Source organism: Podarcis filfolensis (assembly GCF_964270895.1).
Source record: "Podarcis filfolensis genome assembly, chromosome: 3".
In the NCBI taxonomy this organism is placed as follows: Eukaryota; Metazoa; Chordata; class Lepidosauria; order Squamata; family Lacertidae; genus Podarcis; species Podarcis filfolensis.
Window position 1 is genome coordinate 32,992,627 of NC_139606.1, and position 25,639 is coordinate 33,018,265.

The 25,639-nt window shown below is 43.9% G+C and overlaps 1 protein-coding gene across 1 annotated transcript in view; it reads right to left on the bottom strand.

The window, feature by feature from the left end:
* CYRIA (CYFIP related Rac1 interactor A) overlaps positions 1-25,639 on the bottom strand; it is a 66,638-nt gene that overhangs the window by 30,402 nt on the left and 10,597 nt on the right. The window contains 2 exon segments of the mRNA XM_083607427.1: positions 2,582-2,617; positions 6,946-6,996. The gene's annotated coding sequence lies outside the window, so the exon portion shown is untranslated.

The following is a 25,639-nucleotide window of genomic DNA, read 5'->3' on the forward strand; positions in this document are numbered from 1 at the left end:
GTGCTGGGGTTCTTTTTACTACACAGCAAAATGAATCAATAATCTGTCGCTGTGAATCAAGGAGATATCAAGGTATTAAGCGCACAGCTCCCATGCTTACGTTATGAATGCAGGGATGCTGCCAATGACTGCCCTTGCCAATAATGGGGGAGCCCTTTTGATGCTTTGCTCAGGATTGCATCACAAGATGCCGCCCCCATTACCATCAGGTGACACGACTCAAGAATCAGTAAGCGGCAAATAGCTGGCGACCAAAGGGGAGAATGTTTGCCTCATGCCTGGTTCCTCCACACAAGTCACAAGCTTATTAAATCTGTGTGGCATTTGTTTTCAGGGCACACATTCAAGCTTTTAAGGCTGCAGTAGATGAATAGCCCCTCTTATCTGTTGCATTTCACACCAACTGGCAAACAAAAAACAAAAAAACCACAGTGCTAATGTCATGAACAGTTGGAGCTGACTATAAAAGCTTGGGCACCTCAAATCATAAATTCCTGAGATCATTTTTGATCTACAGAAGAAACTGGAAGCTTAAAAGAAATTAAGATCCGAGTGCTGGTCTTTATTGCCAGCATTAATCTGTAGTTCTGTCTAAAACCCTCTGAAGTACTTTTTGCTTCCATGTTTTTGGGCTTTATTAGATTTTTGAATTATGGCGAACTTTATTTACAAAGTTCTCTCTGGCTTTCTTAATCTTTTCGCTGCTGCCTATTAGTTCCAGCAGATAACTTGCTATCACTGTTCTCTGGGATTACATTTATTGAGAAAAGAGTAGCATCGTTTTCGCTCCTCTGCTCCCCCACCCATTAATTTTGTTAGTTGTGTCACACACGCTTTGGAAATCCCAGTGCTGGGGTTCTTGGGTGGGTGGAAAACTATTTAAGTAGGGGTCTGGCGGCTATAGCTTTCTGAGGGAGGACCAAGGGCTTCAGAATACAGAGTTATTTTATTGTACTGTGACAGTTCAGGTTTTTAACAACTGTGATGATGACGGCAACTGCTTCTACTAATAGTTATAGGAAATGGAGATCAATTAAATTTCTGCTTTTCACCTTCTTAATTATCACTGCTATTTAGCAAAAGGCTTTCAGAACTCACCTAAAATGCTCAGAAACTAAAAACCCAGAGATATCTCCAGTGCAAATGGAACAGTATACAGCCAGAAAAACAAAACAAAAAACCACCCTAAAAATTGTTTACTGTTATGCATGGGGGCGGGGGGGATTCACAGAAGGAAAAGTCATTTTTTTCACTAGCTAAATGTCTGAGTGACATTTTCTAACTGTGGTATTCAAAAGAGTCCACTACTCTACTGAGTAGCCTTTAAGAGAGCCTTTATAAAAATACCACAGTGGACATTTATCTACTTATAAGCAAAACTGTTCTCCATCCCCCTGAAAGCAGCATCAGGTCTATGCTATTTCCAGATGCTGTTCGCACACTACGGAACAGCATCCTGTTTTTTAACTTTGCCTGGGTGTGGCTCCAAGTCCATTTCTGGCAACATGTCCTGCAATAGTAAGCATCCAGATTTGTTCCTGCTACACAGGAAAAACAGACCGGTCTTTGGCTCATCTGCTTCTTTTAATGTACCATATAGGCTAGTTCTCCACCAGTCTACAAGCAAGATGCTTCCCTGCAGACAGAACCCTTTGCCTGAGGGTCTCCAATGTGCATCACTGCAGTGGTACTCAAACAATGAGCATTGCCAAATCAAAATGTCAACAAATAAGGGTCCATTTGAAGCTGCGTTGTCCGAGATAAAGGCAGCCATTATACAATATGGAAATGAGAGGCACCCCTAATATCCGAGAAGACTGGTGCTCTGAAAATAAAGGGATAACTTTTGAAAATAAGGATAAATGGGACTACCTATTTTTTATGGATGGCACAGCATGATAATACTGTTATCTCATTGGAGACAAATGTCCAGTTACTGGTCTTACAATTATGTCTATTTCTCCATTATATCTGAATCAGGAGTGGCCATATAAGTTCTGGACCAGGGTCCAGATGAATGAGGGCCAATAAACTTAATTCTAGCAAGATAAAGGCCCTGTGTTGCTAAGTCTAGGATATACATCCGTCGCCTGTTCTGGATGGGTTTTCACACCAGTTTCATAGTCCGAGGATATTCCTAGATGCAACTCTCATCTCTAGAAGGCCAAGGGCCTCAGGGGCTGAAAGTGTCTTTCTACTAGTTTTTTGCTGCTTCACCAGCTACAACTTTCCCCAGGCCAAGATAACCTGCTCAAAACGGCCCTATAAGAACACTGAATAGGCTATGCGTTATGTAAATGTACATTCTCCTCCTAACTTAAAAATGAATTTTTGGTGGTTCTGAGGAGCACCCAAGGCTCCAACAAACTGAAAGGGTACCATGGCTTCTGGCATTCCCTTTGGTTGAAGTCATAATGATGTAGCGCTCCTCGTGTGATTAGGTCCCTACAGAACATTAGCTCATGGACAAGTGTATTTATATATAAATGAAACACACAATGCTAGATTTACAAAACAGACCTAAAAATATTAATCGGTATGCTACGTAAGAAAGCATTTGATACACCGAGTAATTTCTTACCTGGAAATGTGTTTGTCTTGAATCTGGTTCGGTAATCTGCAACAATGGAATCAGGGAGTCAGTAATCATCTTATGCAATACTTGAGGTTTACATATACACAAACCCTGCTCAAGCAACTTCTCCTTTAGCGTCACAGTTTAGACTTTCTTCTTTGTTCTTAAAATCCTAACTGCTAACAGTCAATGAAAAGGGACTGCAATTTCAACATTCATTGAACGTATGGAAGTATAACATATATGGGTAGAGAGAGAAAGGCACAGAAGAACCTTCTCACATTTTACACCAAATAGGGCAGGGTGATGGGATGCGGGTGGCGCTGTAGTTTAAACCATTGTGCCGCTTGGACTTGCCAATCGGAAGGTCGGCGGTTTGAGGCCCCACGGCAGGGTGAGCTCCCGTTGTTCGGTCCCAGCTCCTGCCCACCTAGCAGTTCAAAAGCACACAGTGCAAGCAGATAAATAGGTACCACTCCGGTGGGAAGGTAAACGGCGATTCCATGTGCTGCTCTGGCTTCGCCAGAAGCGGCTTAGTCATGCTGGCCACATGACCCGGAAAAACTGTCTGTGGAAGCGGACAAACGCCGGCTCCCTCGGCCTGTAAAGCAAGATGAGCGCCGCAACCCCAGAGTCATTTGCGACTAGACTTAACTGTCAGGGGTCCTTTTACCTTTACCTAGGGCAGGGCAATATAGCGATATATTGTCCCAAACCAGTTTGAAGTCCATATCGTGATATAGGCTATGCAGTTTTTGATCTGGCAATATATTGTGAATGCATATATTGTGAGTGCTATGCAAAAAACTCACAACGTGGGAAAAAGCATGAAGCCAGCCAATGCCTCTACAGAGCTCCATCCTTATTTCAGACATTGTGATATATCACGATGTTTAGCTGGTGATATACTGAGATGTTGATATCGCCCAGCCCAAATACAATGTTGGCTTAGAGAGAGGCCAAGGCACAGAACACCAAACCTAAATCTCATATCACAATATCTCACCTATATTCCTAGCCACTTGAAACAAGCAAACAAACAAAACCAATTACATTAACAATGTAAAGAGCACCAGAATCAATGCAACTTACTCGCAGGTAACAATGTTTAGTGACCCGCAGTCACTATGCCCCTTAGTACCTACTTCCCCAACATTATGTAGGTTTTAGTATTATTTCTATCTAACCAAGTACAGTGGTACCTCGGGTTAAGTACTTAATTCGTTCCGGAGGTCCATACTTAACCTGAAACTGTTCTTAACCTGAAGCACCACTTTAGCTAATGGGGCCTCCTGCTGCCGCCACACCGCCAGAGCACGATTTCTGTTCTCATCCTGAAGCAAAGTTCTTAACTCAAGGTACTATTTCTGGGTTAGCGGAGTCTGTAACCTGAAGTGTATGTAACCTGAAGCATATGTAACCCGAGGTACCACTGTACATATCCATCTTTGGAACTCCCGTCAATTAAATTAGAGCTGCACATTTAAAGCAGCAAATACAGCCTGCCAACAGTAGGCATGTCCCATTTAATCAGAAACCAAAGTACAGCGATACTTTTAAAGTGACACCTCATTTCAACTTGTCTTAGCCATCCTCTTATGGCATCCATCTGCAGATGCTTGTGTTATTTTGATCAAAAAATCAGAACACATGATTGTTACATGATTCTGAGCACTTTTAAGGTCTGGGGTTGAAAAAGAGGGTTTAAATGTGCCATGTAACCTGCTTTTTGTTTGAGTGACCTCAGGGACATCAAAAATTTTATATGGGGTAAATATATTGTGCATATAATTCTGAGTGACCAGCATTTTTTAAGGCTGCTCCTCATCTGTGTGTAAGTGGGTGTGAAAAGCAATCATAAAAAGCCATTTCCACAACTTTCCCGAAGGCCGGGCCAAACCATTCAGCTTATAATTCAGATACTCTGCATGTCAGATGCCTCACAGACCAACAGATTCAGACACTACTCAGCCTTCCCTTGGGAGCAGAATAAACTCACTGCTGTAGTTAGGGTAGTACGATGAATGTTGCGGTTATATTATTTATTTAGTTCGTTTCGGGACATTTCAGCCTCTTCTTTCAGCCCCCGAGGCAGTTCCCATATTTAAAACACACACACAAAAACCAACAAAAATAAATGAGTGGGGAAATTCAATGCATCAATGAAGGCTCCAGGTCTTAACTGAGCAAAGCATCCTTGAACTCAGTGGGAATTACATGCCTAGGACTGCAGTGCGTATCATTAAGATAGCAGTTTGGGTGAGGCATAAAATAACCATGTCAGCTTCAAAATACACGATTAAAGCAGGAGGTCGAAACGGATTCACTGTGCGATCCTACGCATGCGTTCTCAAAAAAGAAGCGCCACTGAAGTCAACGAGCCCACCTCCAGCTAAGCGAGTACAGGATTTTAACCTAACAGCACAGTGGAATAAACAAAGTCTTCGCCGCCTCTCCTAAAACTGAAGAGAGCGGGCGCCAACCAAACCTCTTTCAGGAAAGTTTTCCACATTCTGGGTGCCACTACAGAGAAGGCACTCAATGCTCCCCGCTTTCCCTTGCAGAACATTAATGGCGCACTAACCTCAGACTTACAGTTTGATTTGATTTGACTGATGGTATCGCTATGCTGCTTTCAGAGCTGGGAGATATGTTGATAAATTGCTTAAATGGCATTCAGATCGCGATACTGTTTCAGACCACTTGAGTGGGCAATACATTGCGCCAGGTCAAATTGCCTGCAGATGGAGTCTGCGAAGGTTCTGGGTGTGCACCTTTCAGGCTCCGCCTGCCTGCCTTTGAGGGAGCCTCCCACCCCTCCAGCTCACATGAGCCAGAGCGGTATGGGGGCTCACTCAGCTGAGGGGCAGGAGGCTTCTCGCCCCCCCAGCTGAAGAGTACAACAAAACCCCAGTGCCCCTCAGGCTTGCACGTCAACCGGAGAGGTATCAGGGCTTGCTCACTCTAGGGCTGGGCGATGTATCTCGGCTGCTTCTTCCTCCTCTACGGCGAAGGAAGCGGCCAGGATACATTTCAGACATCGTGATATATCAGCATTTCAAGGTATTTAGCTACTGATATATATCACGATGCAGAAAGCCAGATATCGCCCAGCCCTTAGCTGCTTTTCATTCAAATGACTCCCAAAGCGGCTTACAAGCAATAAATAACAAATACTTAACAGAACATCACAATTGCAGCACAAATCATATGAAATAATCAACAAATAATCATCAATAAAACAATTACTTTATATAAAACACCATTTAAGAGACGCAGACTGATCTTCCTACAACAGGGATGACGAATCTCCAGCCCACAGGTGCAATTAGCTTCACCAGATCTGCCCCAAGCCACGCCCATCTGCCTTACACCTGGCGTCATCTAGGATGTCAGGTGTGGGGCAGGTAAGGGTGGGGCTTGGATGAAAGGGGCTTTTCAGATGCTGCTGAGCGGCTGCCCCTTGAGCAGAACTTCCAGAACTGCCAGCTATCAGCTGACAGAGGTGGAAAAGCACTTTCCCTAGGGCTTCCCCAGCGCGGAGAATGGGTCAATCGCCAGCGCTCGCAAAGCGCTGCACACACTTTTCAGTCTATACAGTTTGACTGCAAACCAAGCAGGTGAAAGAAAACCTGACATCATTGCAACATCACATGATTGACAGCACTGGCCCACAGGAGGGGGGTGGAGATACGGATTGGGCCCACCAGCCAGATCCCTTTCCCCACTCCGGTTTCGCAAGGCGTCCAATGAAAGGACAGTTCCAACTGTGCGCACGATGAACCATGCACGTGGTATGCTATTTTGCAATTATCAAAGGATTCTACGTCCCCTCAGGTTACCAAAAGTCATCAGCCTCTGCTGTGGCAACGTCTTCCCAAGGCATGCGGCAAGTGATGCCCTTAGTAAGCCGCTGACTACGATGCCAATTTTAAGGAAGACTTCACTGTACGTTATTTTTTTTCTCCCACTTCTCAAAAATGAAGCAGTTTCCCCCTCCTGCCAGAAAGAGGAAGGGTGAATTTCTTTATGACTGCTACCCCAGTTTGAGCTTGCCCATGAGCATTCCCTATGAAGCGAGTCGCAATGGAATCTATGAAAGTAGCTGGAAGCAAAGCATGAGAAATAGAGAACTGGGGTGAGGAGGGGAGCAAGAAATCAAAGTTTTCACATCTTTGTGCACTTTCAAAGTTCCCAGAGCAGGGATTCCAAAATAGTGATGACTAACTATTCCAGTTAAAACAAGTGGTGGAGGTCAAAAGCTTTCTAGGTACTGAAGGAAGCAACCAACAAAAATAGATAGATGATGATAGATTAGACAGATGATAGATAGATATAGACAGACAGACAGATGACAGATGTGATCTTACCTCTTCAGGAATTCTCCAAAGTCTCCTAGAGATCTAAGCAAAGAGCAAAACCTGCCAATTTTAAATCCAGAACATTGTTATTAAATAATTGCACTGTAAGTGGAATGCAGCTCAAATAACCTGTCATGTACTACTACTACTACTTATAATAATAATAATTATTATTATTTATACCCCGCCCATCTGGCTGAGTTTCCCCAGCCACTCTAGGCGGCACCCAATCAAGTGTTAAAAACAATACAGCATTAAATATTAAAAACTTCCCTAAACAGGGCTGCCTTCAGATGTCTTTTAAAGAGAAGATAGCTGCTTATTTCCTTCACATCTGATGGGAGAGCGTTCCACAGGGCAGGCGCCACTACTAAGAAGGCCCTCTGTCTGGTTCCCTGTAACCTCACTTCTCGCAATGAGGGAACTGCCCTCGGCTCTGGATCTCAGTGTCTGGGCTGAACGATGGGGGTGGAGACACTCCTTCAGGTATACAGGACCGAGGCCATTTAGGGCTTTAAAGGTCAGCACTAACACTTTGAATTGTGCTCAGAAACATTTGTTTGACGTTTCTGTTTTTCCATGCAAAGGTGAACTAACGAAGAGGCCAGAACGCCCCATGGGGGTCGCTCTCATGCAAACTGTCTGCTGTGTCTCTTTTCATCATGAACCGTGGTACACATTTGCACCTGCACCAAGATGAATGCTCTTCGTAGTTAGCTTTAAACCACAGTTTGAAGACAAGGCTGCAAGGCAGTTTGCAATCCTTGGTTCAAGTTACAGACAGCCCACCCTCTTTTCCTCAGCTGAGGAGAAATGGCTGCCCCCTCTCTGCTCCTCAAATGATTGATATATATCCTGATCAGGGAACCTCAGCACGGCTGGGCCCAGCCACTAGACAGGGTGAAGCCACTGCCTCGGGCAGCACCACTTCCCCCTTAGAGGGGTACCAGTGCTTCAGCTGCGACCGCAAATGGGTTGTCACCTTTCATATCCACATAGCTGAATTGAAACAACCAGGTTCCTCCTTTGTCCTGCTTGGTTACATTCTTGATCAGCCTTTCTCAAGCTTGGGTCCCAATATGTTGTTGAACTACAACTCCCATCATCCCTAGCTAGCAAGGCCAGAGCTCAGGGATGATGTGAGTTGTTGTCCAACAACGTCTGGGGACCCAAGGTTGAGAAACACTGTTCTTGAGAGATGGTGCACCCCCTACATCAATGCCACACCTATAAGAGCCATGGATGAACCAAAGCATGCCCAATAGTTTCAGAAACGGGATATTTTTGAATACTGTCTCTTTTGCAAAACAGCCTGGCTTAAAACCCAAATTGAACACAGCCACGTTGAAGTCCACAGCCTCTGAAAATTGAATCTGTTCAAAAACATGAAGTAAAAGGTTTCTCCTCAGAAGGACGCTTTCTCGTGAGGAAAGTTATCTGACCTTTGGGGTCAGCCATGGCATGAAGCACGCACACCATGGGCACACAGGATTTTCCATTGCTGCAGGAAAAACTTGATGTATGTATTGTTTTAAAGTAGAAGTGATAAAGCCAGATTAAACTGGGGTGGGGAGATCTGGGATGGCATTTTGAAGAGGACAACATCGTGGAGAAGCTGTGAAAAAGCTGCAGGCCTGAGCAGCATGGATTCCACAATAAACTCCCATGTGGAAGCTCCCAAAGATCACTCACAGAAGCCACCTAGATAGTCTTGGACTCACGTTTTCATCGTCTACATACAGCCTGCTGAATATGTATTACTTCCAGGCCAAGAAGACAGACCTTTGTTTTCCATCTCATGGAGGAATACCATGTCCCCCTGCCGCTCTTGCTTTTGAAAGATTCTGTCCATACAGCCTTCAACTACATTTAGAGTTTTGTTTACCATCCTCATAACTGATGTGTGGGATGCAGGTGGCACTGTGGGTTAAACCACAGAGCCTAGGACTTGCCGATCAGAAGGTCGGCGGTTCCAATCCCCGCGATGGGGTTAGCTCCTGTTGCTCGGTCCCTGCTCCTGCCAACCTAGCAGTTCGAAAGCAAGTCAAAGTGCAAGTAGATAAATAGGTACCGCTCCGGCGGGAAGGTAAACGGTGTTTCCATGCACTGCTCTGGTTCGCCAGAAGCGGCTTAGTCATGCTGGCCACATGACCCGGAAGCTGTATGCCGGCTCCCTCGGCCAATAAAGCGAGATGAGCGCCGCAACCCCAGAGTCGGTCACGACTGGACCTAATGGTCAGGGGTCCCTTTACCTTTACCTTTTTACCCAAACATGTACTTTAGTCATGCCCAGCAATTTATTTTTTTTAAAAAAAAACTTTTTTCAATGAATAGCAGGTCCCCATGCCACATTACAAATTGCTTTTGAAATTCCCTAGGATTTCAAAAGTGTTTGGCAGTGTAATAAGAGAGAGAGAGAGAGGCTTGGTGCTGAGAAATGCACAGCCCCTCTCAGATGCATAGCTTTTGGTTCATGGTCAATATATTCCAGTAAAGCAAAGAAAATTATATACGTTACAGTTTAGGAGCCATCTAACAAAATTGTTTTAGCCATAGATAAAGCACACTTCTTTTTTTTAAGGAAGCTAGTTCAGTACCTATAACTCAACTGCCCAACTGTATGTTCTGGGAGAGAAGCTTATCACACATGCCAAGTTTGAGCAATCGCAGTTTACAGTCAATTTAACTTAAGGCAATACACAGCTGCTTGCTTTGGAAGTTTCCTGCTGAGGAAGAAATAATGAAGGCCATATGATCAGTCTTCCAGCTTGCATTAAAAATTAAGTCATGGGAGTGGGAAGAACTGCGTAACAGCTTGGTTAAAAACAACATCGACCACGGACCAGCAAGATAAAAGGCTCCAGTGACTTTTCTTTTTTAAAAAAATCCGGTCCTCCGCTATTCTACTCTTTATTTGTTATGATGACATGCTGAACTGTGGAAGGCAGAACATAATTGTCCTGCAAATGGGTCTTCCAAACGTACTGACCACTGCTCACGTCTCATGAGGAAATTGCAACACTGGCTGCACAGAGGAGAAGCATCCGGGAACCTTTAGCTGACACTGGAGGCCCACGTGGTCTAGCAATTACAGTGTTGGGACTTGGGTGATTTGCAAAATGTTATGCAAGATCACCCTGTAGAACTCCGAGCCGTGCTTCTTCAGACTGCAGGTGAGTAGGCACTTTTCGTTCCTGAAGGCAATCCACAGAAAATACAGTGGTACCTCGGGTTAAGTACTTAATTTGTTCCGGAGGTCCGTTCTTAACCTGAAACTGTTCTTAACCTGAAGCACCACTTTAGCTAATGAGGCCTCCCGCTACTGCCGCGCCGCCAGAGCACGATTTCTGTTCTCATCCTGAAGCAAAGTTCTTAACCCGAGGTATTATTTCTGGGTTAGCGGAGTCTGTAACCTGAAGCATATGTAACCTGAAGCGTATGTAACCCCAGGTACCGCTGTACTCATAGACTGCATACCATAGATTGAAAGCACTTGGCTTTCCCCAAAGAATTCTGGAAACTGCACTTTGTTAAGGGTGCTGGGAATCACAGCTCTGTGGGGAGTAAATCACAGTTCCCAAGCTTCTTCGGTGCTGTGTATGAAGCCCCTACGTGCAGAAAACCAGAACATCAGGGGAATAGAGCTGCACTAACCTATTTTCCTTGATGTCCTGGTTTTCTACATGCAGGATTTCTAAATTATTACTATTAACTAACTCCAATCAGACGTGATACTGCCCGACAACTCTGCAGTCTCATTCTATCCTCTCATTTTAGGCAACCTAAAATTAATGGTGAAGGATGAAGGGAGATCTACAGACCTACATCATAGAATAGTAGAGTTGGAAGGGACCCTGATGATCATCTAGTCCAACCCCCTGCAACGCAGGAACATGCAGCTGTCCCATAAGGGGATCGAACCTGCAACCTTGGTGCTATCAGCACCACCCTCTAAGCAACTGAGCTACCCAGCTGACGAATAAATTATACAAATAATAAATACATACACACACACAGCAGTCTGTTGTTTTTGTATGGAAGTGAGAGCTGGACCATAAAGATGGCTGAACACCAAAGAATTGATGCTTTTGAATTATGATGCTGGAGGAGACTCTTGAGAGTCCCATGGACTACAAGAAGATCAAACCTATCCATTCTTAAGGAAATCAGCCCTGAGTGCTCACTGGAAGGACAGATCCTGAAGCTGAGACTCCAATACTTTGGCCACCTCATGAGAAGAGAAGACTCCCTGGAAAAGACCCTGATGTTGGGAAAGATGGAGGGCACAAGGAGAAGGGGATGACAGAGGACGAGATGGTGGGACAGTGTTCTCGAAGTCACCAACACGAGTTTGATCAAACTGTGGGAGGCAGTGGAAGACAAGAGTGCCTGGCGTGCTCTGGTCCATGGGGTCACAAAGAGTCGGACACGACTAGACGACTAAACAACAACAAACACACAGCAGTAGATAGCATGGTAGGCTGCCACCACTCACCTGACCTCCGGCCTGTTGCATAGTTGCTGCTTACTGGGAGGGAGAGGGGCAAATGCATCAGCAGAACCAATCTGGCGTTTCTGTCAATGTGTTTGAACCACATCAACCTCGCCAAGCCGTCCACCACTGCATTATAGGCTGAAGATCCCTAGCAATGTTTCAAAGTAGAAGACCTGGAAAAATGACTGACACCTCCTTGGGAGTTTCTGTGTCATCATGAAATTTAAAAAATGAAGTGAAATGTCTTGAAGCGAAGGTCTCAGATGAAATTATCTTCCTGAATTTCTGCCAATAGTATAGAATCACAGAATTGTGGCGTTGGAAGGAACCATGAGAGTAATCTAGCAATGCAGGACTCTTTTGCCCAACATGTGGCTCCAACCCACAACCCAGAGATTAAAGAGTCTCATGCTCAACGACTCCACTATCACAGTAATTCACTAGTGGTCCAAAACAATCTCAGCAGTCATCCCAATCATAATTCCAGGAGGAACGTATCCCAAGTAAAAAAGAAAAGAAAAGGTTTGACTTTGCCTCGTCCCCCTGCACCCTAAACTACTGCCTAAATCTGAACACCTCCTAGGCAGCATTCGAAACTCCCCTTGTTCTAGGCGCATCTTGCAACAGGGAATTTCATAATTAGCACAAGCAGTTTCTGAGCTCACCTAAGATTTCAGATTAAAACTGCAAGGTGGAAGGAAAGGAGGACCTTTTTCTGCCTCCCCACTTCCAGCTACTCTCCGAAGACTGGTGAAGAGACCCCCTTAAGAATATTAGGGGGCTGGGCAGGGGAAGGACTAGAGCATGTGAAAAAGGAACATAAGGTTTTAGCTGTAGTTCATTCATTTTCAGCTTTGTATTCTTCTCACAAAAAAACTCACCAAGACATTCTGTTGTTGCGCCCATAACCTCGGTTTAAGGTGCTGTTTAGCGCCTAGCTTTCATATCTCAGTTTCTAACCCTGCTCCTAGGCTATAGCTCAGTGGTAGAGATTCTGCGTGGCATACAGAAAGCCTCAGTTCAATCCTCGCCATCTACACAGAGAGGGTGGTTTAAAACCCAGAGATGTCTGTCTAAAACCAATGGCAGCTAGACGGACCAATGGTCTGATTCGGCATAGAACACGGTCTAATTTTTGCATGCAGCAGATATTTGCCTGGACTCAGGATAAGTAACAAAACCTGCTTGCAAATTAGCTGACTAGACCTACCAAATCGGGCCAGCTTGCCCCTGTGACTTAAATACACATGCAAGCAGGCTAAATAAAGGGTCCCACCCTCACCCACCAGTGGTCTTAAATAATTCCAGAAACACGAAATTATTTCATTATGCTTCCTCATCAAGATGCCTTTCCCAGAACTGAAGGTTACTCAGGACTGTTGGTTATTATGGCAATTCAGTGGAGCCCTCTGCTACAGTACCAATAAAATATTACATCAAAACAGTCAGAGCAAAACCATCGCTTATGGAAGAAACAGAAAGGCCGTGTGAGGAAGGCTAACAAAGCTGGAGAAACATCTCCGAGTGACAACATACCCTCAGAGACTAGCACAAAAACCAAGAGCAACAGCTCCTAAACGCCAGCATCAATGCCTTCTGAAATAAGACAGGGTTTTGATCTTGTGACTTTTTTTTCTTCTTCCACGCACTCTGCAAGTCACATGGTGCTGCTTTTCTCCTTTTATGGGCAAAAAAAGCAGAAGAAAGCCACTGTAGTTCAGTTGGAGGGGGGGGGGGTTGGAGGCTCACTTCACTTTTAGCCGCATGAATTAGAAACACGGCAAGTTGTAATGCAAGTCACCCTTTCGCACCTCGGTGTGAAAACACACACACACACACATCCTGAAACGAAAAGCAAACTCCTTTGCTTCTCTTCTCAAATGTGAGCAAGCTACAAATTGATATTCATCATCTGAAGCGTAAAAGAGGTTTTCTTTAAAAACAAAACAACCCACAAGTGACACATTCGGTGCTGATATATGCATGTGCCTTCTTTTAAATTCATTGTCGAGCAAATGTGATGATCACTGCTTATATCACTGGCCTCGTTTCCCCCCACCCTGCCGACTGTCACAGAGCAGCAACAAAAAAACTCATGCTTGCATAATATGACATTTCCATCGGTTTTCTACATATGTCCTAAGTTTCAGCATCTGCCTCCTACTACTGGTTGGTTAAATTTTGTTTTCCTGCTTTTTTAAAAAAGAAAAAGGAGCTCAGCGCAACTGGATAATAGCTGGACAGCTTGCTAAAAAGCTACCATTCTTCCAAGCTGTCCAAGGATATGTATTTTAGACTGGCTGGGATTTTATTTTTTTAAAAAAAGATTTGTGTACTGCTGTATCAAAAAGGTATCTATTACAGTGGGTTTACAACAACATTAAAAAAACACAAAAACAAACAACAAAATCATAAAATGTTAAAAACAAGTGAAATGCAAAAAAGAAATTAAAAACAACAACGATGTAAGAATGACCTTGGTAAGTTTGTGATGTATAATCCACACCATCTTATTATGATCCTAAGCTTTCATTACATACACAGGAAAACCTCAGTCGTCGAACGTAATCTGTTCCAGAAGCCCATTCGCCTTCCGAAATTTCGGCAACCGAGGCGCGGCTCCCGATTGGCTGCAAGAACTTCCTGCACTCAAGCAGAAGCCACGTCAGATGTTTGGCTTCCGAAAAATGTTCGGAAACCGGAGCATTTACTTCCAGGTTTTCAGAGTTCAGGAGCTGAAATGTTCCAAAACAGAGCCATTCGGGAACAGAGGTTTGGCTTGCAGAAAAATTAATCTCAATAAAAGATAGCAAAAATCCCTATGCAGCCCATAGCACAAGACAATTTACTCAAAAGGAAGTTTCTTACTGATTTGGTATTTTTTAAAAAACACAAACATCACACCCACATAAGTAGCTTGTTCCCATTCCTTCTAGTCTCCTAGTTAACCCAAGGAGGACTTTTTATTTATTTTTAAATGTGCACGGTGCGTGACAGAATTGAAAGTATTATGTTCATTGGATGGCAAGACGGCGACTTTGCAGGTTGCTGCATTTGCCTGGTGACTGAATACTGTGATGTTGGATTTGATCACGCAAGGTTCAGTGGCACCAAAGGACCATTCATTTTGGAGCAGACAGCAATGATTTATTTCTAAAGAGTTTGCTTTACCCACTTCAAATGTTGCTGGATTCGACCATCGCTTCTCTCCGTAGAGTCATAAATTAAGGACTCCGCTACATTAGGAATAAAACAGCAATTTGAATGCACTATCAACATGTCACACTAGATGGTGTCAGAGAGCAGGAAATTTTTATAAGCGATTTTCCATAGGGATTTTTTTCTTTCATTATAACCATCTAATTTCTGACTTATTTATAGCGTTTTTCCCCTGTGTGTAGATCCACCCAAAGTCTCAAAAACTTGCATGCTTGCAGATCACCTAGAGTAAGATGGAGGCAGCACTTCAAGACTCTCTGAGGACAAAAGGTGCTGGATGAAGGACAAAGAAGAACTGCTCCATGCAATATATCAATTCCTGTCAGATGTCCCTGGAAACCGTCCAATAGCACTCATGCAGCTGAATCTGCTGCTCCTGCCCACACAGGTAATGGGGAAGGATAGCTTATGTCTCTACAACAGTGGTTCTTAACATTTTTGGGGGTCGCAAACCCCTCTAAGAATCTGCTGAAATCTTTGGACCCCATTCCCAGTATTTTCTCCCTTCACAAATATACATTTCAAAGCAACAGGAAGGAAACTGAATGAGGGGGGAAATCACATTTTTTTTTGCACCTGGTTCACCCCCTGAAACCCATCTCAGTACTTCGGGTCAAGAACCCCTGGTCTGTAGGGACCCCTATACTAGTAGCCTAGCTAAAAAAAAGGGAAAAAATCCAGCTAAGGCAGCCTATAAATATACTTATTAACCAACTCATTTACATGCAGGGCTTTTTTCAGCTGGAACTTGCCAGAGCTCAGTCCTGGCACCTCTCAGGTGGGCACCATTGCCATTCTAAGACAACAAGGGAGGCGTTCATGGTGAGTTCCGGTACTTTTCCGCCTACAAAAATAGGAATGCATTACATCACACACAAAAATCAATGTAAACATATAAGGAACACCTGGGTGGAATCTTGTTGTTTAGTCGTTTAGTCGTGTCCAACTCTTCGTGACCCCATGGACCAGAGCACACCAGGCACTCCTGTCTTCCACTGCCTCCCGCAGTGGAATCTACACACATATAAAAACCGTTCTGAAAATGCTTTTTTAAAAAGCGTTTTTAAAAATACGTCGTATTTTCCATAAGGCTCGCCATCTAGTGTCACATTGCATATTGCACTTAAGACACACTTTAAATGTTTTATTTGCAACTGTATAGCTGAGACGCTGAACATTTAATAGTATCCGCTATATGGACAAAGCATAGGAATGGGAAACTAAACAATTCCCTTCTCTCTCTTTCTCTCTCTCTCTATATATTTATAAAATGGATGACAAAAAGCCACTTGAAGATGAAAGGGAGTCTTTAAACAAACCATTCAATGATTCTACGACTCCTGGAGTTTCCATAAAGGCTGTGACTTTGCCTTTCAAAGCCCACCTACACAAGTTTGTGCATCACATTAGCTACCTGCGGTCCAAAACAAAAGAAACACCCTTTTTTGTTGTTGCAAAGCTCCCCTGCCTTCTTGCTTGAAAGTAATCCCTGCTCACCAAAGGTAAGAATCCTCTCCAAATCCTCTGGTATTAAGCAGTTCTCCTTTTCAGAGCGCCTGCCTCTAACTTTCCAAGCCTGTTCAGCAGCTGAATAGCTAAGTGGGGAATAATTTCAACTAATGACTCACTCAGTGTTATTATTCGTGCAGTTGGTGTTCTGCAGTGCTTCAATCGAGGGCTGACTTACACAAAACTTCATTATTCTCCATGTCGGAAGGAGCATGCTCTTAACGCTTAAACTGGTGGCAAAAGAGACTTTTTGGTGCAAGCTTCAAAATCCGCATCGTGCTGGGGGACCCGAAAGGAGGAGGAAAAGGATGAGGCAGGCTCTCTAAGCCAAGTGGAAAAATAGGACACAGTTTTGTCGCTTATAGCTTTCTCACTAATTTGGCATAAAATAAGTTGGGACGCTGCAACGCTGCTGCCGCCAGCCTGCCTAGAGGCAGGAGAGACTGATCCAGCTCATCCGCTGCGTAAAGCTGACAGGGGAACAGATGATATGAGCAGCTCAGGTACCTGTAGCCAACAGCCAAATATGTGGCTGGAAGCCAGTCCTCAAATGGTGGCAAAAGATACAAGCTACACCTCCTGAAATAATTCATAGAAACATAGAATTAGAAGGGACCATGAGGGTCATCTTCCTACAATGCAGGAATATTTTGCCCAATGCAGGGCTTGAACCCACGACCCTGAAATTAAGAGGCTTGTGCTCTACCAACTGGGCTCTTTATCTCATTCCTCTTCTATACAGTGGTACCTCGGGTTAAGTACTTAATTCGTTCTTGAGGTCCGTTCTTAACCTGAAACTGTTCTTAACCTGAAGCACCACTTTAGCTAATGGGGCCTCCCGCTACTGCCGCGCCGCCAGAGCACGATTTCTGTTCTCATCCTGAAGCAAAGTTCTTAATCCGAGGTAATATTTCTGGGTTAGCGGAGTCTGTAACCTGAAGTGTCTGTATCCTGAAGCGTATGTAACCCGAGGCACCACTGTACAACTTTTAAAGGTATACACTGTCCTAAGTACCCATGTTAGAATAGCTTATGGTAGGGCTGCCATACATTTCGAAGGTGGAATTGACGTTCGAGGCGGCGCTTTGTCTTGGATCTTAGACAAGTCAGCCGAACAATTTTTTCTTTAAAAAAAGCTTAATAATTTTGGTGTCTTCCTATTAAAAGCTTAACAACTTTCGGGGTACAGTTGTACCTTGGATCTCAAACACCTTGGCTCCCGAACAAATCGGCACCCGAATGATCAAAGTGAGTGTTCCGGTTTTCGAACGATTTTTGGAAGCCAAACTTCCAGTGCCTTGGCTTTCGAATGGTTTTGTGAGTTGAATGGACTCCCAGAACACATTCTGTTTGAGAACAAAGGTACAAATGTAACCTGGTTTTTACCTTTTGAAATATGGCAACCCTAGCTTATAGCATCCAAACCCAGCATTCTTTTAAGGGACTCTCCCATAGGGTTTCTAAAGCATCAGTTCATACAGCGTGAGTCCTTTAAAAGAGGCCCTTGAAAAGACTCACCCTGTACATAAAGGTAAAGGACCCCTGACCATTAGTTCCAGTCGCAGACGACTCTGGGGTTGTGGCACTCATCTCGCATTACTGGCTGAGGGAGCCGGAGTACAGCTTCCAGGTCATGTGGCCAGCATGACTAAGCTGCTTCTGGCGAACCAGAGCAGCGCACGGAAATACAGGACACCCTGTACATACATAATTTTATTAGTATGCTGCCTTTCCACAGTTCAAACCATGCTCAAGGCAGCTCGCAACATGGAAAAATACATAACTGCAGCATAACAAAAGCAGTTGTGAGCAATAAATAAAATATTTTTTAAAAAAATGCACAACCAAACCGAACAATTTCCACATAAAGCAGAACAAGAGCTATAGTAAAGATACAAAAACAAAAAAACACAAAAATCCAACAGGAGCAGCAACCGCCCCTCAACAACACCCCAGCCCAGAAGTCTGTTCAGCAGCTGGAGTCAGTCAGGGCCCCGCCCTCCCAGGCCAGGTGGAAAAAGACCTGCAAGGCAGGGAGCAGGTCTTCCAGGACTCACAGCCTCCTCCATGAACCCCCACAACAACCCTGTGAGGTAGGCCAAGAGATATTGACTGGCCCAAGGTCACCCAGTGAGCTTCATGGCTGAATGAGCTTCAAACTCTGGCCTCCTAGAAGTTTTAGTCCAGCACTGTAATCATGACACCATACCGGCTTATGAACATTATGGTATCACGAAGAGCCCAGCAGCATGCGGTGAAATTCTTCATAGGGAAACAGTTAGGGTCACAGTCACCAGCTTGCGAGGGGGGCAACATCGCACCTGTGATATTGCGTCATCCTGATGTTGTGCGCATGAGCATCGTGCTTCCCTCCCTAAGCCAAGCAGAAGCTTCCAAGGCTTTGGGAAGGAGGCACCGGGCTCCCAATTTATTGGGAACATTTAGGGGACTAGCCTAGCCCACTGGCAGCACAACACTGAAAAAGTAAAACAGCATAATAACTTCAACCCCCTTTGAGAAAAGCCGCTTTGCTATGAAGAAGGCAAGAACGCGAAGCCTGATTGTGCTAGTCTGAAGGCTTGATAAAACTTCATCCTAGCTCCATTAACTGATAACCAAAGAACTCAGCAAAGAAAGAGACGCACTCTTACTAAACCGGAAGTAAAGAGTGAGTGGGTAGTTAGGTTAGCCAAAACACATCAGGGACAAACAGATAAGTCTATTTCTGATTTGTGGCAGATCCAAGCATGTTCATTCACAAGTTTGCTCCGTTCTGTTTCTATTCACTTTGCTTTAAAAAAAAGAAGAAGAAAAAGTGGATTATTTTTAATGTCTTTTTTCACCGAAATATGAAATTTACTTCAAGATGCATCTGTAGACATTTTTACCCTAAAAAGGCACTTTTAATATGCATTTGGGCACGTTTATTAAGCCAAGAACAGTAAATGTGCAGAACTGCAAAAACTGAAGGATCTGTGATGTTTTGATCCGCATATTCGTTCAGGTAGGGCGAATCAGGTTGGTTTGTGCAAACTCAATGAAACCCATAAGAATCCCTAAAACATATACAGTCTGTTTGCCTAGATCGGTCCCTTTTGTCATTTTAACTGGCGGCATGGAATGATGGGGGACAGTATCCAATCTGGGTCACCCTGTTAGTCCCATTCCCACCCCCGTAGAGCTAAAATGGCACTGCTGGCTCAGCTGCCAATAAGCCCACAGCCAAGATGCCATGGTCTGCACTGTAATTTTCATGTCACACACTGCACGCACAATTTCCACCTGTTGCAAGAATGACAACACAAAACAGCAGTCTGGTAAGTGGGCTGCTAACCACGCTTCTTGCATGGTACAATTCAGATGTTACGAAACCCAGGACCAAAGGCACATGCTCTGAGGAACTGCAGAAAAATCGGCGGACGAGGAGATGACAGCAACATGGGGGTGGAGAAACACACATATGGTGCCTAATGGATTGAGGTTGAATCCCAACAAGACAGAAGTACTTTTTAGGTTGGGGCGACAGGGGGCTGGTGGGGTTGGGGGATTCCCTGGCCCTGAATGGAGTAACTGTGCCCCCGAAGGACTAGGTGCACAGCCAGTAAGTCATTTGGGACTCACAGCTGTCCATAGAGGCGCAGGTCAATTCTGTGTCCAGGGCAGCTGTTTACCAGCTCCATCTGGTATGCCAGCTGAGCAGTGTTGAAACTCCAATTGTTCCAGGTGCATTTTGCAATAGGGGATTTCCTTAGCGTGAGCAGTTTCTGAGCTTATGGGCACAGAACTGCGCCTAAGATTTCAGATTAAAACTGCAGAGTGGAAGGAAAGGAGGACCTTTTTCTGCATCCCCACTTCCAGCTACTCTCCGAAAACTGGAGAAGAGACCCTCTTAAGAATATTAGGGGGAGTGGGCAGGGGAAGGACTAGACCCTGTGAAAAATGAACATAATATTTTAGCTGTTCATTCTTTTTCAGCTTTGTATTCCTGTTATTAAAAAAGTGTGCCTAGACATTATGTTGCTGCGTCCATAAGCTAGGTTTAAGGTGCCATTTAGCTCCTCGCTTTCATATTTCATATTTCTTTTTAATTTAACTTCCTGGTTTTCAAATGACTGAAGATGTTGACAGATTCCCCCCCCCCAACAACCGTCGTTGAGACATTTCATTCCGAATCTGCTTGACAGAACTATGCAGAGGATGACAACGGGGGGGGGGGGGTCCTGCCCTCCCAACATAAATCCTGGCTACATCCATGCACACCCACCATCAGTTTGGAGCCCACAACCACTTCTCCCTGAGCAAATACAGCCCTCAAGGAGCAAAAGGTTCTGCACCATGTATTCACTCCAAAAAGATGTGATTTTCTTCTCATCTTCCTCCCATCCCCCAGCTCTCTGGTCCTCAACCATCCACAAGTAAGATCCATCCCTTTGAAAAATCAATCCATTTCTTTAAAAGGTAACATGTAAAAATGCACATGTCTTAAAATATACAATGCTAAAAGAGGCCCCCAGCATGGTTGCCCTTAAAGAGGGGAAGAGAGGGGGGAAACAGTTCACTCTGCAGCAAGGTCACAGGAGTCTTGCTATTTTCTTGCCTCCTTATTTTAAAATGTTTCATTCCCAGGGGCAGACGTGCTACTGGATCATCTTGCTCACAATGCATCACAGGCCACAACCATTTAAGTGTCTATTTACTACAGAGATAATGCCAGCTTAAATGTCTACACATGCTAACATACTGAGCAAGATGAAAGGGGATGGGAACATTTAAGCCCACATTATTACTTGAGTCACCGGCTAATTTAAATGATGACCCATCCTTTTAAGCTCAAGGCAGCTTCACAACCTAATGACAACATGCTTGGGATGCTGCAAGATGACCAGTCCCCTCTCTGGTCCTCAGCACTGATTCACCCAGGGATGTGCTACCCTCTTCATCTCATATTTGGATGACTTAACCGCTGAATACATTTACTATCTTGAGCCAAACGCAGCTGCTGCAAGGTCTGCCTACAGTGTTCAAGATGAGAAGCTTTGTTCACACTTGCGAGTCATCTTTCTCGCGACCCTGCAGTCATCTACTCATGAACACGAAGAACTATGGGTGGATTGGCAGAACATGTTCATGACTAGATCCCTGCAGCATCCCGAGAGATGACTTGCATGTGTGAATGAACTCTCATTTGACAGATAATGCTTACAAGGGACATTTTGGCCCATAACTTTCTCTCTAGAAGGGTGTGTGTGTGTGTGTGTGTGTGTGTGTGTGTAATGAAAGCTCAGAGCAGCTGCTCAGGGGCACCACTGGAAGCTGTGATGGGAGAAGTGGTGCCCATGGGCACCAGGTTGGTGAGCCCAGCTGTAGCTGATAGCATATGTTGGATTAAAATAGCATTCAATTAACAAAAAAACCTTTTGCTTTAACATGTTGTATTAAGGGATGTCCAGTTCACTCAGGCTCCAAAATGCTCGGAAGTTAAGCTAAGGGCAACTCTTTTAACAGATGCATTATTTAGGTATGGTGTCTAACCCTGTGTTAGTTCCAGCTTCACCAAAATCTTGGAGCTGCATGGCTGTTGCAGTGGACATAAGTCCTAGATTTTCTGTTAAGTGGAATAAACACATGGAGTCTATGCAACTGAAGCTACCATTCAATATTATCAAAGTGGCAACCGATATCATCCTCATAGAATGATGGGTGGCTCAACAAATCAGGATTCAGTTCTTGACCACAGCTTCCTGTGGCATGCCAACCCAGGGGGCGGGATTAAACCCTTGTCAAGTTGGCTATTAATCCATATTAATTTTTTTGGCTATTAAACTTTTGGTTAAAGTTTGGTTAAAGTTATTACTCAGCAAAGAGTTCCAAAAAAACAACAACACCCCCAGGTCTCCTGGAAGTTGTCTTTTTATGGTTAGGAAGAAGAATTTTTGCTGCCTGCTAATTGCAGGAAGTCTTGTATCCAGTTTTCTGAGCTTGGTATGGTATATGCTTTCCAATGTGCTTGCTTGTTTGTTTGTAGAATTTGTAAGCCACTTGATAAAATGAAACTTTCCCAATGGATAAAACGTTGCAGATTTGTCAGTTTCACTGCTAGCACGGCTCAATGGAACCATCCTGTAACAGTCTATGTATGTCCTAGGATGCTTAAACGCCCCCCCCCAAAGAAAATATTTCATTTTTCACCAACCACATTTAGTTATTTTCAAGGGTTGGGGGATAATGCCTCTGCTCTTCCCAAATCAGAAATTCTCACCACTGTTTAATCCAGGAGTGAGCAACAGGCACACTGGGCTCTGCATGTAGAGCTCTGGGTGATTTGTGGTAGACCGGGGGTTTGACACCCAACTTTTTGCACCTAAATTGGGCTGCTGCAAAGAAGGAAGCTAACCAGAAGAGGACTTTTGTGCAAAGGCCCTGTGGGCTCAATTCAGTTCTGGATCTGAAATTCCTAGGTTCTGAATGTGCTTCAAGGCACCCCATTCTTTAATTTTAATTGGATGTCTTTTCCACTTGGCTCTGAACAATAGATTTGGGGGTTTTAGTGAAAAATATAGCAGATACGTCAAGAAGTAAGTCTGCCTAACATATTCAACATCCTTTCCATTCCACATAATGAAGACTTGGCTACTGAGGACTAAGCCATCATACTCCTATAAGGCCAGTTCTGTGGTCTGACCCCACCGGCTGCTGCTGCTAGCAGATTGCCATCTCTTTCATGACTGCATGAATAGATGCACAAACTCGCTTCTAAGGAGAAGTATTCTTGCAAAGATATTGCTGGTCTGAACCGATGTTCACTGGAAAGCTCTTGACGAGACATTAAAAGCTGAGGAACTATAACCGCAGGTACTCTTCAGAAAGTACAAAGGGAGCTTTAGCAGTCGAGGAATTCTGAACTAATTAAAACATGGTTTCGATGTGCTGAAGCAAGGATGAATCCCACCGCAATCTATCTCTCAGCATACTACGATTAGTACTGCTGGGATATTCAAGCTACAAGATTTGGCTTGTATCTGTGCATTAAAAAATAAATAAATCCTAATCTGTTTCTGAGCTGTTCTGTGCTTTCTTCACTTCCATCTGTAATCTGGGTTCCAAGCTGCTCAGTATAAAATGGATAAAATGTGCTTCCTTTTCACTATATTGGGAAATCTAAAAAAAGGACTGTAACTTTTTTCTCTTTTAGCTAAAGCAGATTAAATTTACAGGCACATGAGCCCCGCCCACCTGTGGATTATCCTGCTAGTATCCTGCAAACTAACAAGTCCAGGGGCTTTTTGTGGGAGAAATAAAATAATCCTTTACAGGGAAGGGAGGAGGGGCTCCTCTCTTGCTCTTTCTCACCTTAAAATAAACAAGAGGCAGCAAGTGGTGTGTATTTTTGACTACCCATTTTTATAGCCTTTCCAGTGGTCGTTTGTGTTCTCAGAATTAGACCTTACAGGCCTCAAATAAGTCCTTAAAATATGAGACTGTCTAGAACTCTGCCTGCAAAGTTCTGAAGAGATCTGAGTTTTGTGTTTTTATTAAAGCAGAGCAACACAGAAAGTTTTTTAAAAACACACACACAAACAAACACAACTAAGCTTTTAACATGTTAGAAAGTCATTTGCTGCTGTGGTCGAACAATGAACAAATTGACAGCTCTTGCAGCGTTCCCCAGCAACATTTTGGGTAGCCTTATCTCTTGGAAAGCACCTGGAGCCAGAGAAAAGCAGAAATATAGGAGAAACAGAGCTACACAGTGCTCACAATTACAGAAACAAGAGAGTGCCACAAGGCTTCGTGGAGGCCCTAAGCTGACTTGTCTGGGTGTGAGTGTGGGTGACCTTGCAGTCTCCAAATAATCTCCAAATAACCCTGATGTGCACCCTTAGTATATTCACATTATCAACGATGCTTGATAGGGGGAACCTTAGAAATGGCCTTAGCACTCAGCCATACGGACCATGCGACCACAGTTTTAGAAAACAGAGCCTGTCAGAAGAGGTTGGCTTCAGTGAAGTGTAAGCTCAGAAACCACAGAAATGAACAGCAACCAAGCAACAACCCAGAGCATTCATTAGAGAGATGGTTCCCTCTCCTCACGGCCCACCCTCTTTAAAAGCTTTTGATTAATCTGACATGCTGGACTACATTTTTGACTGCTGGCAAAATGGAAGCAGTGGCAAAACAATTAGTCCGTACTTACCAGTCCATTAGTGAGAAGACTCCACACACACACACACACACACACACACACACACACACACACACAAATTACCACAGTTACAGATGCTTCAGAGCAAAAGGAGCAGTAGCTGGCATGACTCTCAATTCTCTCATGTTTAATGATCACTCTTGTACCATGAATATCCAATGACCTAAAAGTCTCCATGAACAGAGACAGTGTATAAAATTACTGTAGTCTTTTGGGGGGATGAAAAGTGAGGTAGACATTTTATAGCATGATACATAAATATACCGTAATTAAAAAGCTCTATAAAGATGTGACATGGAGCCTGGCAACATCAACCCCACCATGTGAGAATCCCTTGCAGATGACTGCAGTGCCTGGAGACAGTCAGGTTGTGCCTGGAGACAGTCAGATTGTACCAGCAGTCACCAGAGGAGAAGTAACTGCTGGGAGGAGCACAGACAGAAGAAATGTCGTGGTGCATCTGTAACAGAGAAACCGGACGCCTTCATCTGCCCCAGCTGCAATAAAACATATCTCTCCTGTACTGGTCTCTACAGGTACAGCAGGTGCTGTAACTCTCCAACGGTTTGCCTTTACCCCCATGGCACATTTCCCCATTGTCTCAAGAGAGTGATAAGTGCCAACTAATGAATAAGCCTAAAAGTTTACGGTTCCATAACATGAGCCACCACGCTTAGAACAAAAGGTAACTTTGAGCGAAGCAGGCTAACTCTCTGAGAAAATTCTCAAGGAAAATATTGTGGTTTTCTAAAGGTTACCTCTCATGACTAAAGTTAACTTCAAAACAAAACCAGAGCAAAGCCTAGCATACACAGACACACACACACACACACACACACACACACATACACACACACACACACAGAGAGAGAGAGAGAGAGAGAGAGAGATCTTGTTTTCACGTTCACATATATTAAAATCAATAGCACCACATACCATCAAATATACTTCAATGATAATGTAAATACAATAAAGTGCAATATTGTTTAAGATTATAAATCTAACCATTAAGCATAATAATAGCTCGATACCATTCTGAATTAATTTTACAGTGAATATCTAATCCATATATATTCCTCTTAAAGTTTATCAATCATGTCATTGCATTGTCATACAAACCATTTTTCCCCCACCATCCCATAACTGAATGAACTCTGTAACCTTTGCCATTTTTACAATACTCTGTTCAGATTTTAAGCAGCCACAGTTCCAGCATACCCTGTCCCCCCCCAAATTGTAGCCATGAACTTTTCTGGAGACGATCATAGTTTCCA